The sequence below is a fragment of the Lagopus muta genome, chromosome 13 (genome assembly GCF_023343835.1).
Source record: "Lagopus muta isolate bLagMut1 chromosome 13, bLagMut1 primary, whole genome shotgun sequence".
NCBI lineage: Eukaryota > Metazoa > Chordata > Aves > Galliformes > Phasianidae > Lagopus > Lagopus muta.
In genome coordinates this window covers 5527507-5541632 of record NC_064445.1, presented here as the reverse complement: position 1 = coordinate 5541632, position 14126 = coordinate 5527507, and the positions used below count along the sequence as shown (strand labels likewise).

The 14126-nt window shown below is 35.2% G+C and overlaps 1 long non-coding RNA gene across 1 annotated transcript; it reads left to right on the top strand.

Annotated features, from left to right (window-relative positions):
* The first annotated feature begins 11172 nt into the window (after positions 1 to 11172).
* On the top strand, positions 11173 to 12363 carry LOC125699560 (uncharacterized). Its single transcript, XR_007379611.1, has 3 exons — positions 11173 to 11207; positions 11573 to 11659; positions 12190 to 12363. It is a non-coding gene; the product is annotated as an uncharacterized LOC125699560 (long non-coding RNA).
* The last annotated feature ends 1763 nt before the right edge of the window (positions 12364 to 14126 follow it).

Genomic DNA, 14126 nt, shown 5'->3' with positions numbered 1-14126 from the left:
GTTGTTTTTTTTTTTGGCTAGCAAATCAGAAATGAATATAAATTATTCTACTGTGAACAGGAATATTCTTGACCCTGAAATACAGTTTTGTTTAGCTCGGACACTTAGAAATTTCGCTTAATCTCCAGAAACTACTGGATATACAAAAGCCTCATTGATTATCCATCTCCAAAATTACCTCATAGCCTCTAATTACAGTGTTTCTTATTCTTTTTTCTTTCACTTCTTTCTAAAGATTCATTTATATATCATTTGACTTGTTCATTATGGCTCCCTGTAGAACTAAGATTTCTTTATCATTTGACCCTTCTTTTATCTCAGTCTTAACATAAATTCTGAATAAAGTCTGGAGTTTTCAGATATTCTAGATCTTATTTCTATTTTTGTTCATTTATTTGCAAGAAAAACAGAAAAAAAAAATCCAGTATGTTGACTAACACTGTTATCAAACTCCCTAGTCTCTAACTCCTTTTCTATGCATAAAGCAACCTGTTTGATAGAATTGTTCTAAAACAGTCTAACATACAATACAATGTATGTTATACAGTATTTGATCTTTCTTTATCTCTGCTCTGACTACTCTGTTCAGAATGTAATACATGTAATATTTACATACAACTCCCTAGGTTATCTTAAGGGCAATATTCCTACAAAACCTTTTTCAAATTCATGAGGAGCTCAAGAATGCATAGCATCACTGTTGTGTTCCAAGTCTCTTCAGTGGAAGTAGGGATTTTTTTTTCCTGGGGTCATTAATAGACATGTACTCTCTAAGAATTTATTCTTATTAAAGCTTTTTTTTGTTCTTTTTCTTACCAGTGTATTGTATTTTGTAACGCCAAGCAAAGAAAATTGGTTCAAATGCTTGGCTTACTTGGATGATGTTTAATTTTTAATCTGAAGTGCATAGCAAGTATGGGGTTCTTTTATTATCTGTCAGCATTCTATATTGTCCAGTGGGAATACAGTGTAACTTCAGAGGAGACCCATCTGGTTTGCTGTTCCTCTCTTTATGCCAGTCAAAAAATCACTTCTACTAGTATGAGGGAGACGCATGTTTCTGCATGAATCAGGGTAGAACCACCATTAAGAGCTGGGTTTAGTTCTAAGAAGTTGCATTTTCTGAAAGTATACTCAGTGAGTTACCTTTTAACTGGGATTTTAATTAGTTGATGTAATAACTATTGACTTTGCTGTAGGGATATGCCAGTATTATTGATATGACAATTAAATGCAAAATGATTAGTCTATTAAGGAAGTACTAATTGCCTTTTGTCTTACTATACTAAACTATTTAAAGCTGATTGGTCAAAATAAAGTGGGCTATATCTGTAATTATTAAGTTCTGCTTCACATGTCATTCTTTTTTTATCCGTTCTTATCTGAATTATCCTCTGAAGCAATAGATGTATGTTTTCAGAAGCATTTTAATTTTGCGTAAATAGAAATTAGAGAAGCATTTGTGTTTATTGTTGATGCATTAATGGAATGGTTTGCAGACAAAGGAGAAAGCTTTCTAGGTGATCTGGAAATTGTGATATATTGATGGTGCTGATAGGCTTAAGCATGTTTACTAGTAAGATAATTATTCACTGTACTTATAATTGCATCTTAATACCTTAAATTGACTTCTCTGGCTTGTCTCTTTTGTTGCATATTGACAACTTTTCTGTTTGGGAAAGATCTTGTCAGCTTAGAAATTCTGAAAACATATTAAATCCAAAAATTTTGTTACAATTGAAGCTTTAAGATACAAACATGAGTTTAACATAGTTTTCATCTCTGCCGGATAGGTAAAAAAGCTAATTTTCCTCATGGAGTTAAATTTTAGTTTTATTACGGTTAGAGAATTGAATTGTTAAACTGTTAAACTGAAATTAAGCTGCAGCTGACAGTTGTTAGTAGTTGTAATGGTTTATGTGTGCTAAGCGCTGCTCTCCTCTCTCTCCCAGTCCAGGTATAAAAGGACATTGACGTATCTCCACAATTAAAGTCTAGCAAGACAAGGTAAGTCTTGAAGGACATATATAACAATTTTATTAATCATCTTACTCTGCCATTTTATATTCAAGTTTTGCTTTGTGTTCCTTGGTTAGAAGGCTTTGTACATTCGTGTTATTCTTGTGTTTTCTTTTCCATGAGGACAAAACATTTTAAACTCTATAACAATTTTTTTTTTTTAAATGTATCACTGTAGCACTTCCAGTATTCCCAATTTGTCTCACTTTGTTCTTTCCAGGATAGATGAATGGATGACTATAGATGGCTAGTGTTCCTTCATCACAATGATCACCTTTTAAAGTTAAGAGGAAATTTGTAAAAAAATATATATATACAAAAAAGATCTTTGTGTTTTTCAAAAATTCAATTTTAGGTAATTACTAATATTCACAGGTTTTCAGGCTGCCTATTTTTTGTATCCAAGTAGCATGGCTTGCAGCATTCACAGCTATGCTGATATGCAAGGAATGTTGTGCTGTCCAGAATTGGGGCAGTTGAGAAATGAGTGAGTATTTTACTCAGTTTTAAGACATTGAATTCTTTACCTCTAACGCACTGTAGATGGTGTCAGGGTTCCAGCATGTTGTGCAAGTGGGAATTACAGTTTGGGAATAGGAATAAAATAATTAGATAGAAGACTAGAATGCTGATGCTGCTAATTATACAATTGAGTAATCTGACAAAATTCCTGATGTAGTGTTGTTTTAAGAGGAAGAAGAGTAATATCACCATGTTTTTCCAGTTACTGCTAGAGAAACCAATAGTTTCTAACCTTGAGGGTAGAATTTTTTTCTTGAAAATAAAAGAATTACACATTGTTTCTTTTTTTTTTTTCAGTTGAGCATTTTATTTTGCTGCAAGCAAATCACCTGAAAAAAGTATCTGCTGAAATAGAATTTTTTCATTATGTACATTCACAAGAGACTAGTTTAAAGCACACTTGACTTGGTAAACTAAAAAAATGAAATAATTATCATAAAAGTTATGTTCCTTAGTGCATCCCACTTGGAATTTTTGAATGCAGACCAACTAACCATTTCAAAAATCTTTAAACTTGTTTAAAAGAAAAGAGAAAAATAACCTCTGCAAATCTCTTCAAACTTCATTTAAGTAGATCTCTAATTATGTATGCAGATCTGAACTGCTTTCCTTTTTCCTTCATGACATTCACTGAACCTCAGTGAGAAAAGCATGTTTCATTTAAGTTAAGAAACTATTAGCAAACTACGATTTTTATTTGAACAAGACTTTCAAAGAAATCTGAGTATTTGCTTTTCAGGTGTAGGTTAATTATGTATCTAAGAATGGAATAGAAAGGACAAATAGTGATTTAAATAGACAATAACTATGAAGGAAGGAATGCAACACCTTGGTACAAGGGAGAAAAATGATCTACAAATAAGAATGGCAATCTACAGTCTACCAAAAAAAATCTACAAATAAGAACTAGAGCATATAAATGAGATATATGTAAAAGTAGAAAATAAAATATTCCTAGGAAGCATTAAAACAAACAATATTTTGAATTCTTCTGATTAACATTTTGAGGTAACTGTTAAATTATGAGATGTAATGGAAATGGAATATTTTATTATCTATCTCCCTTTATATAAGTGGGGAAAAGGTAAGAAAACTAATGTGAGTTTCAACTCCCTTGAAGTGTAAAATCTCTACAATTATCTGTAAAAAGATACAGTTATACCTTTTGGTGTTTTGTAATGGCAGTAGAAAGTCAGATAATAATATTTCTTTTTTGAGTAATTTTAATTTATCATTCCACTTAAGGTGATTCTACAAGATGTTTGACCTAGAAGATCTTTTTTGACAAAACAGTTTAACGTTCATAGTTTCTGCTGTTGGGTTTCTTTTGTTGGTTTTTTCTCCCTAAAGTTCATTTGATTTATATAATTTAAGACTACAGTCATGGAATTTGGGGGAAAAATAAAGCAAAAAAATAGGAAGCAAGCTGTTGAATGGCTTAACTCTGAAGTGTTGCTATTGATGGTGGAAGACCTGAATATTAAAAAGAAATCAATTTAAAAACTGACTAGCCAACACAGAAACTGATTTATGGATATAAAAGGTATTGCGATGTAAATGCTTTTCTGCAAAGAGGAATACTGCACTTTTTATGTTTGATTGCATTTCCTAAGGAATTTTTCAGTAATGTTTGATCATTGTTCCTCCTGCTATTTGAAAATAAATTCTCTTATCAAAGCACAGAATCAATATTTGCATAAGTTTTACAATTCCCATTATGAAAGATATGAATTTATTTATATCCCGTAATGGAAGAAATACAAATATAAAGGTCAAAGAGATTCTCTAATTTCAGTTTTCATATGGGTGATTTACTATTCATATCTTATCTTCAAGGGTGCTGAACAAGTGCAGACTCTGTAGAAATTAGTACCTTTGTGGTCATTACCAGTTAGAAAATGAAATGTTTGCTTCTTGTTGCTTGGTTCCGTATTCTGTGATAAAAACACAGAGCTGATTGGAAATTTTTTGTATGTGATTCCCGGGGTGCTGTGCATGGAATGTTCATCCAAAAAATATTTAAAGTCAATTATTAAGACTTATTAATACTTTGATATATTAGATTTTTCTTTTCTGTTTGGCTGCAGAGGTGTTATAAAGCTGTAGATCTCTGAACATGTGAAAGGCATATATTTGCAATAATGGGGAAAGCTGTGCAGGTATGCCAATCCTGCTTTTCCCAATATTTGGGAAAGAAATGTGAGATCTATCTTTTTTCCTCTTAATATAAAAGAAATGTCCACTTCTCTTCTTTGGCAGTGCTAACCTCAGTCTTTGATGCAGTTATGGCACCTTAGACAAGAAAAAAATGCAAGACTTAGAACATATTAGAAATGTTTGCTGCCCTTTTATGCTGCTGTGAGGTGGATCCTTCACTTGCATCTCTGACCTGAGAGGCTAAGTGTGATTTTTGCCTCCTACTCAAGACATATTTTTCTTTCTTTCTTTTTTTTTTTTTTTTTAAACTTTCTTAAAGGGGATTCTGTATGTCTTTTCAATGCAAAGTGGGTCATCTTCAGTTGCAAGCTGTTAAGCTTTTGCAATCCAATTTTCAAGAAAATTAACTAGCTCTTTCTTACCCTGATCATATGGGAGCCCATGTAGCCTGAGGATTTCATCTTGGATCTAGTTCTCAAATAGTGCTGCCTTGGTCTGTGAGATTCTATTTCCTTTCACTAGATTTTTGGGTATGTTACTTTAAAAAAGAAATAATGAGAAAAAAAACTATAATACCCATTGTTCCTTTGCTTATGTGTTCAGGCTTTTCCTCAGCTTCCAAAAAGCAAAACATTTTTTCTTTTTCATTTCATGTTCTTCATATTCTATACTACTTAATCTCTTGTTCTTCCATGCACCCTGATGTAGGCTTGGAATAATTATTCTCAGCAAATGACTTTTTTGAACCTAGCAGATTTCCCTTAGTATTTTTGAACTTTCCTCAAGAAAAATATTGTTGTTTCATTTATTTCTGGAATTCATCTGAAGTTGTAATGCAATAACTGCATCATAATAAAAATTAAAGTACTCTTTTTAAAATACTCTCTTTCCTCAGCAAGGATTGGGATGTTTTGTGATTCCAGAGACTTTAGTGTAACATTGTTACTCATCAACTGTTGGATACCACATTTGCCCCTCTTGTCCCTTCCTGAAACATAATTTTTGCTGGAAATCTTAACTGAGTCCTTCCTTCAGGAGTTAATCACCTTTACACTGGAAAGGAAAGAAATTGTAGGATCCAAAGACCATTTGACAAATGCACAAAATAGTTAAGCGCTAGGGAGCATAGTATAAGAAATGGGAAATGAGCTTCAACAGTTTAATAGTGAAGATAAAAAATGTATGCAGAAGTTAAGACAGAGCATTACTCTTTTTGTCTAAAAGAGGAGGATGTTATATATACATGAAAGAGCAGAAGAAAAGTAGATCAAAATGGGTCTCCATTGCTTAAATTCTTCTCTTCTATATTTGCATATTATGCATGCACTGTGTACAAAATGTATTAAAATCTGTTTCTCTGTTTAACATATTATTGTCTAGATACTGAATCTGAATTTTTAAAGTATTATTTGAAAATAAGTCAGTCCAAGAAACTGGACAAATTATTCTTCATGTTCTGTGCTTGCCACCATTAAACCACAACTTTACCTGTGTGTGAGCAAGTTTAATTGCTCATTAGTTCTAGTTAGTTTAACTTTTTTTCTCAGAAGCCTGCCACATCAGAACATAATGATCAATAGATGCTCAAAACTACTGCTTAGCAAAATAAATGGCTGGAATGAAAATCAATGAACTTCAAACAGAAGTAAATTTCTACAAAACAATCTGTTGTTACAGATTCTCTGTGTAGTTGCAGCATTTTGACTGGAATATTATTTCCATGTCTCCTACCCTTAAATATTTCTATGTTTGCAGAAGTTGATTTCAGAAGCTGAATTCCGAGGGTGTGGTTAAATAGTATTGTAGTGGTACCCCCATAAAGTCATCTGTTTTGGTTGTTATGGAACGTGTATACTGCAAGGGGCTCGAGTCTGTGACTCCTGTTGTTCCTCCCCACACTTTTATTTTGTTATGAATTGTGGTGAATAGATGAGGCGTCAGTACACAACTGAGGCACTATAAGGACAACTTTAAAGCACGTGTTGATTTGTGTGGAGTCAGCTTCACAGTGTAGACAGCTACAGCTGAGGGCTGCCTGCCTTGGAAAAGAAAATACGCTTATACTGTCAAACCTACAAAAAAAGTGGGAGTACTGCTGGGCAGTACAGAAGGTGCCAGACAAAGGAAAATTCAGTGAGTTCAGGAATTTATGCAGATGGTAGGTCTTTGCACTACTATAATATGAAAACCTCATTAATTTCATAGTAAGTAAGACAAAAACAAAGGTTGATTCTTCAAACTGTCAGTTGAGAATTGCTCTATTATCTGTCCTTTCTTGGCTTCTTTCAGTGTTGTGTGGGTGATTTTGTGTGCTTTACAAATTGATTATCACCTTTTAGTCTTGGACTTTCCAGCACAGCATTTTTTTCAGAACAACCCTAAATCTCATCAGCCATCTGATATCTTTTTTGGAAAATGTTGCACTTTGGATGTAGGTTTTTTGTCCCTACCATTGAAGTATATTGCAACAGTATATTGTTTATAATGACGTATTATAATGACACATTATAATGTTTATAATGACGTATTCAGAATTATACTTAAAGTGAGTTGATCTTTTGCTGGTTTGTTAAAGTTATTGGTGATAAGGAAAATTGTTCTCAACTAAAGTATCAGTAGGAAATACTGCTATTCATGTTGTGTCAGTTCATGGCACGATAATTCCTTTATTTGTTATGTAGGGGGGAAAAAATGTTGAATGTATCCTATAACAGTTGTGGCCCTCTTATTTCCCTCCATCTGACTCAGATATATGCAGTTACCAATAGAGTTGCCTGGCAGTGCTTTATCACCTTCTCAGACATATTATCTTTGTATCTGTCTTTATTCTTAGTTCTTTCTCTGGTAACACAGCGTGAAGATGTTCCTGCTGTGATAGGAACTGCTGCTAATACAGGTTTACAGTCAGATTTCTGAGTGATTTTGCATGCATGTGGAACACTGACACTGGTAGAACTGCTGTTCAAAGATGCTTAGGAGACCTGTGAGGAGAATGTGCATTAACTATTTATTTAAAATAGACAGCAAACACTTCTAGGCTAGATATGAAAAGAAAGAGGAGGTGAATGAAGAGACAGTCCAACTGTAGGCCCCAAATAATACTTGTCAAAGTTAATGGGAATTGGAAGACAAAGGATAAAAACAACAAACAAATAGAAAGAAGTATTTCCCTAGACCATACCCAGTGTAGTCTAATGAACAGAATTCAGAGCTTCCTTGGGAAGTAAAATCACTAAATATTTTTAGCAGTGAGCAGCAGGAAATCTAGACTACAGTGAACAAGAAAAGGCAAAGGAATCTTTTGGTTCAATCAATGTGAGATGGTATTGGGCTGCCAACAGAGAACTAGTTAAGTATTTTGTCTGGTACACTGTAAAGCTTTAATAGATAAGAACAATAAAATAATCCAGTTATTGTAAACCTTGAGGGCAGTTAGGAAAAGCAGATAACAACGTGTATTGCTGATTTAAAAGAAAAAAAATTTGCAAGAGAGACAGAACTTTGATCATGGAGGATTTTAATTCTTGAGATTTTGATTGTGATAACTGCATTATTAAACATATATTTTTTGGTGATAACACTGTATAGCTCTGTGAGACAATTTGTGAAGCAATTCATGTAGTCAGAGACTATTTGGGAGCTAATCCTGTGAAAGAGACCAGTCTAATTTAAAAAAAAATAAAAGTGTAGGAACTAATGATCCCAGTATTATCTGAACATACACTTTCAGAATAAGTAAAGAAATAAAAGTTAACATGTGAAGGAGCTTTTGTTGAGGGAATATTAAAATGTTCTAGCAAATTTAAGTATCTGTGTAACATATAGTGAACCATTTAATAGAGAAATCTGAAAGACTTAAAAAATTGTTAGCAGCAGTGATTCTGTAATTCAATTAAATTAATTAAATTAATGAAATGAATGGATAGCTGATGATAGCATAAGTATAGATAAGCATGGTAAAACAAAGAAAAATTTGTTGAACTTAAGATCATGAGCAAAGAGCAAAACTCCAGACTGCTGAAATGCGCACACAGAACCACAGCTACAAATAAATAAATCAGTAAAGTAACAAAAGTACTTTGAATTGTATTAATGGTAAATACCAGAGAGAAGTTGGGGGGGGGGGGGATTTCCTAAAGCACTGAAAGCTTCTGGCAGACTTAAATGTATGTACCTTGTCCCAATCTAAAATAATGGAGTATGAAGAATAGGTAGTATTCTATTGATGTAAGGTGTCAGGAAGAAGAGGGAGTTTTGAGTCCACACCATGAGGATGTAACTTTCAGGCTGAAGCTCTGCATTTAGTGGGGATGCCACTGCAGATGTTTCTCTGGAGATAATTGTAGAACCATCAGTTCAGGCTTGCTCTGAAACTGCTTTACAAATGGAGACTTTTAGTACATGACATGAAAAGATTTTTAACTAGAATTTACACTAATCTAGTTTTGTAATCCTATCCCACTCTTTTGTAAATGTTGCAGGCATTCCACTATTATGTACTTACTAACATGAAATATTAGAGGAGAAAAAATCATTTAACATTTCATCTGTTTTGTCCTGTTTTCACAGCATCAGTTTTCTGTCCCCAGGTTTGGATAGCATGATCCTGACGTTCAGTGCATTTCATTTTCTTGTGTTTGTGCACTTGTGGAATGGCAAAAATAAATGTCTTATGGAGATGAGTATCATCTCACTGCAAGAATGTATATTGATTTTGTTAACATTAATCCAGTCTCATAATTGTTGTATCTACAGAAATTACATTTCTGGAATTGTTTTCAGAGAGGTATGCTTTAGACTTTTGCTGCTGATTGACAGAGATGAACTGTCACCATAGCTACAGAATAAATTAATAAAAAAACAGACAAATTGACAGACTTTAAAACGGGAGGATGGGAAACTAGCAACTATCTGTGATAAAACATCTTTTTCTGTCTCCTGAAATTTAGGAATGAATCTGCTTTAGAAGTTGCTGAAGGTACTTCAAGCCCCAAATTTAGATTCTACGGTGTAAATTAAGGCACAAAATACTGTCTTTTGAAACTGGCTGTGCAGAGGTTTTTTCACAATTTTTTTTTTCACCTGCCAAGAAGAGAAAACAGCAGCATTGTTAGCACACAAGCAGTAACCACACCTACCTTCAACATGAGTCTCATTTTCTTCTCAGAGGTTTACCAGTGGGATGTGATCAAGTGAAGGGTGGTGAGGTCCACATTGCCCAGAGATGTGGCAGAGGCCCCATCCGTGGAGACTTTCAAGGCCAAGCTGGACCAGGCTCTGAGAAACCTGATCTAGCTATGTGTGTCCCTGTTCATTGCAAGGAGTTGGAATAGATGGCTTTTAAAGGTCCCTTCTAACTCTGAGGATTCTATGAAAGTTTTATCAGGAAAGATTGAGAGACTATCCTCAGAGCAGCTTATAGGTTTAAGCGTAGGATATTGAAGGGAAACAGAACAAAGAAGCCTGGAGTAAAGACAGACTTCATTATTCCATACCGATTTGGAATAAATGTGAGTGTGTGTTTCTGATCACGAAAAGAAATTCAGTTATGAAGCTGATGAAACCTTTTCCAGCTTGGCTTCCTCAGGTCAACATTTGCCAGTTAGAAGCTGACTAGAGCCACCAAAAATGACTATTTGCAAAGAAGTAAAACGGCTGAGTTTTATTTACAGAAGGTTGTAGAAAGCATCCTATTCATATGTCATAGTTGTTGTCATCACTGTTCACCAGTTTTAGCAGCAAATACCAAAATAATTCCTTAGACGTGTGATTACTTAGAGCTTTTAAACCTGGAAACCTACCTAGCTTCTAGAACACTGGCATCTACGTTCTGATACTTCTTCTTAAGATTGGTGTTCTTTGTTCTTCCTTGATCAGAAATAGCATTATTTAGGCTGTAAATTATTGTCTTTAATAATAGTATTTTCTAGTACACAGTATTACAAAGTCTGTTTTCAAGGTATTTTGGAGGGTTTTAACTCCAGTTATGGTCATGCATTTTTTTAAAAAAGCCAGCTGTTACATGGAAAAGGTCTTTAGGGTTCTGAGGGATTAGATGGGAAACATGTCCTGTGTATATTCTAAGTTATCAACTGACATAAAGCAAATAATTAGAAACTAAATCTGTTGGTAATAAATAAATAAAAGATATGCATTTGCGTGTATGTCTGAGTCAAGAATATTTTAACCACTGAGGCTACCAGTTAACTATGCTAGCAGTCAGGAACCCAAACTATGTACAAGATGCAAGTGCATTCCATATAGCTTATGATCTAGTTATGTCACTGTATGGGAACTGTTGATCACGGCCTGAACCTCTGATTGACCACCTGAGGCAAGCAATGAGTCAGCCAGGGGAGCACAGGTGAAGGCAATTCATCCATGCTACCAGAAGGGGTGGAGCTCGGCTGAACCTCTCCTAGCTCCCATTTATGTGCTGACTGCCACTGAGGAAGGATCTCTCTCTGGAGATCGCTCCTGGTGGAGTTTACTGTGAGCCTATGACACTGGTGAGCATTTTCATTTATTTTGATTATCTTTCTGCTGTGATAATCTTACTAAGCCTAACTTCTTGATTGTATGCCTATTGATTGTACAACTGTACAACTACTGATTGTACAATTGTACACCTATTGATTGTACAGTCATTATTCTTAAAAATATATATAATGGAAACACATTTCAAAGGGAAAAATGTAGTTAGGCATTCTTGTGACGTTTTCTATCTTAATTACAAGTTTTTATCAAGAAAGCTGGTGCTGAATGACCCTTGGGTTTTTATTTTCATCAATTTGTACTTCTTTCAGAAAAGAGCTGGTATTTTAATCTTTTCACTTCTGCTTTTTTCTTTCCTTTGATTTCCTGTATTCCTCAGGAAGTTCAAGAATGCAGCTGTGGCATTTACGTAGTATGGCAAAGATTATGGCCTTTACAAAAATATATGTGAAACAAGCATATTCAGGTACTAAACTTTATGACTGTATTAGTCATGTTTTCACTTACAGTGTCCACCCAGCACAAAGTACTGTTAAAACTGTTCTTAATTATTGACTTGACCTTTGTTTTTGAGGGTTTTTTGTTATTGTTGTCCAAATATCAGTAAAACATCCTCTTACATTCAGTGAAAATTCAAAACTTCAGTTTTCTTGTAACTTAGGATAACAGTCTGGGAAACAGATGGTTGTAACCTTTATGTATCTTGATTAGAATAAATTGCGATGCGTGTGTCTGATTTTAGAGATGGGATACAAATTTATCTGGTGTATTGTATGCAGAACTTTAAAGGCTGAAACTGAATATGCTCTATGCTACATATTTAACACATTGTGTATTTTATTTATTTGTGTACCAACCTTGTTACAATTGAATTCCCATACCTTCTCAAAAAAGAAGAGATGCATTTTTTACTTTATAAAGAGGATATGGGCAGCATTATCATAGTGATGGCATAGCAAGTTTCAAGACTGTAAATACATGTTCTCTCTTTTCCAGTTGCACATCTTCTGATTCAATTCAGATGTTTTATCAGTAATGACAGTATGTTGTGTATTTTTCGACATAGCTCGTTTACTATGATAGGACAAGAAATATTAAAGAGGGAAGTTTTGCATATCGGTAAGCCTGTGGATCATAATGTTCTCAAACTTTTTTAAAAATAAAAAATAAATATAAAATGAAAATTCTGTAAAATGACAACATTACAGAAGAGCTTCCTATCTGTATTCTATGATTATCTTTGTTTATCCTTCACCTCAACGGTAAAATTGTCTCAGTGACATCCTAATCACCTCCCACTCATGCTGTTGTGGCTGCACAATACTAGTTGGTGTGTCACGAACAAGATTTAGAATTTGTATTTGAGGAGCAAAAGGTGTCAAGATATTTGAATATTACCTTATTTTCAGTACAAGTCCTTTATAATAAAGGAAATACAGAGCACAAATAAGTTTGAGATCAAACATTGTTATCTGTTGCAACAAGATCTCTTAATTTGTGAAGTTAAAGGTGAATGAACTCTTAGCTCTTTTAACGCTTGCATTGGCTTTGATGTGAGAGGTTTAAAGGACTGTCACGTTAAAGGGTTGTGCTTACATTATAAAGACACGGTGGAAGAGAACAAAAAAAGATTTCATTATTATTATTATTATTATTATTATTTTTTTTTTAAGGAAACAAAGGTGAAAAAAGGGAAGGAGAAAGTAAACATGCAGGTCATCTTGAGAGATCTATGGCACCAGCAGCAGGCAGAATTGGTTTCCCCACCTGTCTTCTGTCCCACCACTTTCCAAGTTGGCTGTCATCCCAATTATATGCTCTTCCTGATATTGAGAACTGAGTTGAGCTAACTCCTGTGCTCTTTTACCAGATCCCACCTACAATTTGTCATTCACAATTAAAGGAGACAAACTAGCATCGGCTCTGAGCATAGCAGTTAAATATATGTCAGTGTCACAGAGCAGGGTTCCACGCTGTTACATCTCCTGGTGCAGCAGAACAATGAGAGCCAGGCCAGACTAAAGCCTTCCTGGCAGCATAGATTTCTGTTGCACCTAATACTATTGTTGAAGATGCCTTTGGGAAGTGTGAAGAGTTGAGGATCTTGAGGCAGATGTCCCTGTTTTCCAACAGTCCATCATCTCAGTTTCCATGCCCTTTCCGTCTGAACATCTGGTAAAGCATGAGAGCTGTTAGGAAAGGTTGTTGTTGAGTCAGCCAAAAGCTGTACAACTGCATGGGTTATTGCTGAGTTTCCTGAGCTCTAAGCAATACCCCTGTAGTCACTGCTCCTCTGCAAGAAAATGAAATCTTGCTAGAGACTGTTCTCTACATTGCTGATCTTTGTAGCTTTGGTGGCCAGAAGCAGGTGTCCCTGCTGTGCATGTTACCAGCTGCTCCTACTGGATCTGTTCAGTGCTAGCTGTTTGTGCCAACCACTTCCTAACTGGGTTCAGCATCAGTGGTTCTTGCTCGCTGTGCTCTCGCCAGGCTGCCTGTGTGGCAGTGCCAGCTGCTCAGCTCTCTTGGCCAGCTCACTGACTGCAGTTCTGCACTCTCTCTGCTTTGCCTTGCCAGACCCTCACTCTCAGCATCCCCAGGAATGTTTTCATTCTTTGTAGAGAAAATGTAAAGCCATGATACCCACCTGGAGCCCTTGTCAGAATTGGGCCTCTTCTTGGTGCCCAAATAGAGGCTTGCCTGCTGTGAAAGAGAATGAGGTGGGAAAAAGGCCTTAAAAAGCTGCTGGGGTTTGCCTGGGCTTCATCCCACTGCTCCAGGTTTTCAACTAGTGCAGCCAGCTTCATTGACCACAGGGTGCTTGGGGAGAACTCTGGCTGCTGGCGAACACCACGATTATGCCTAGTGATTTATTCGTGGATGTTATTTAGCTGCTTGTGAAACTGTTTGGAACTGTGAGTCTTTGTCTGCGA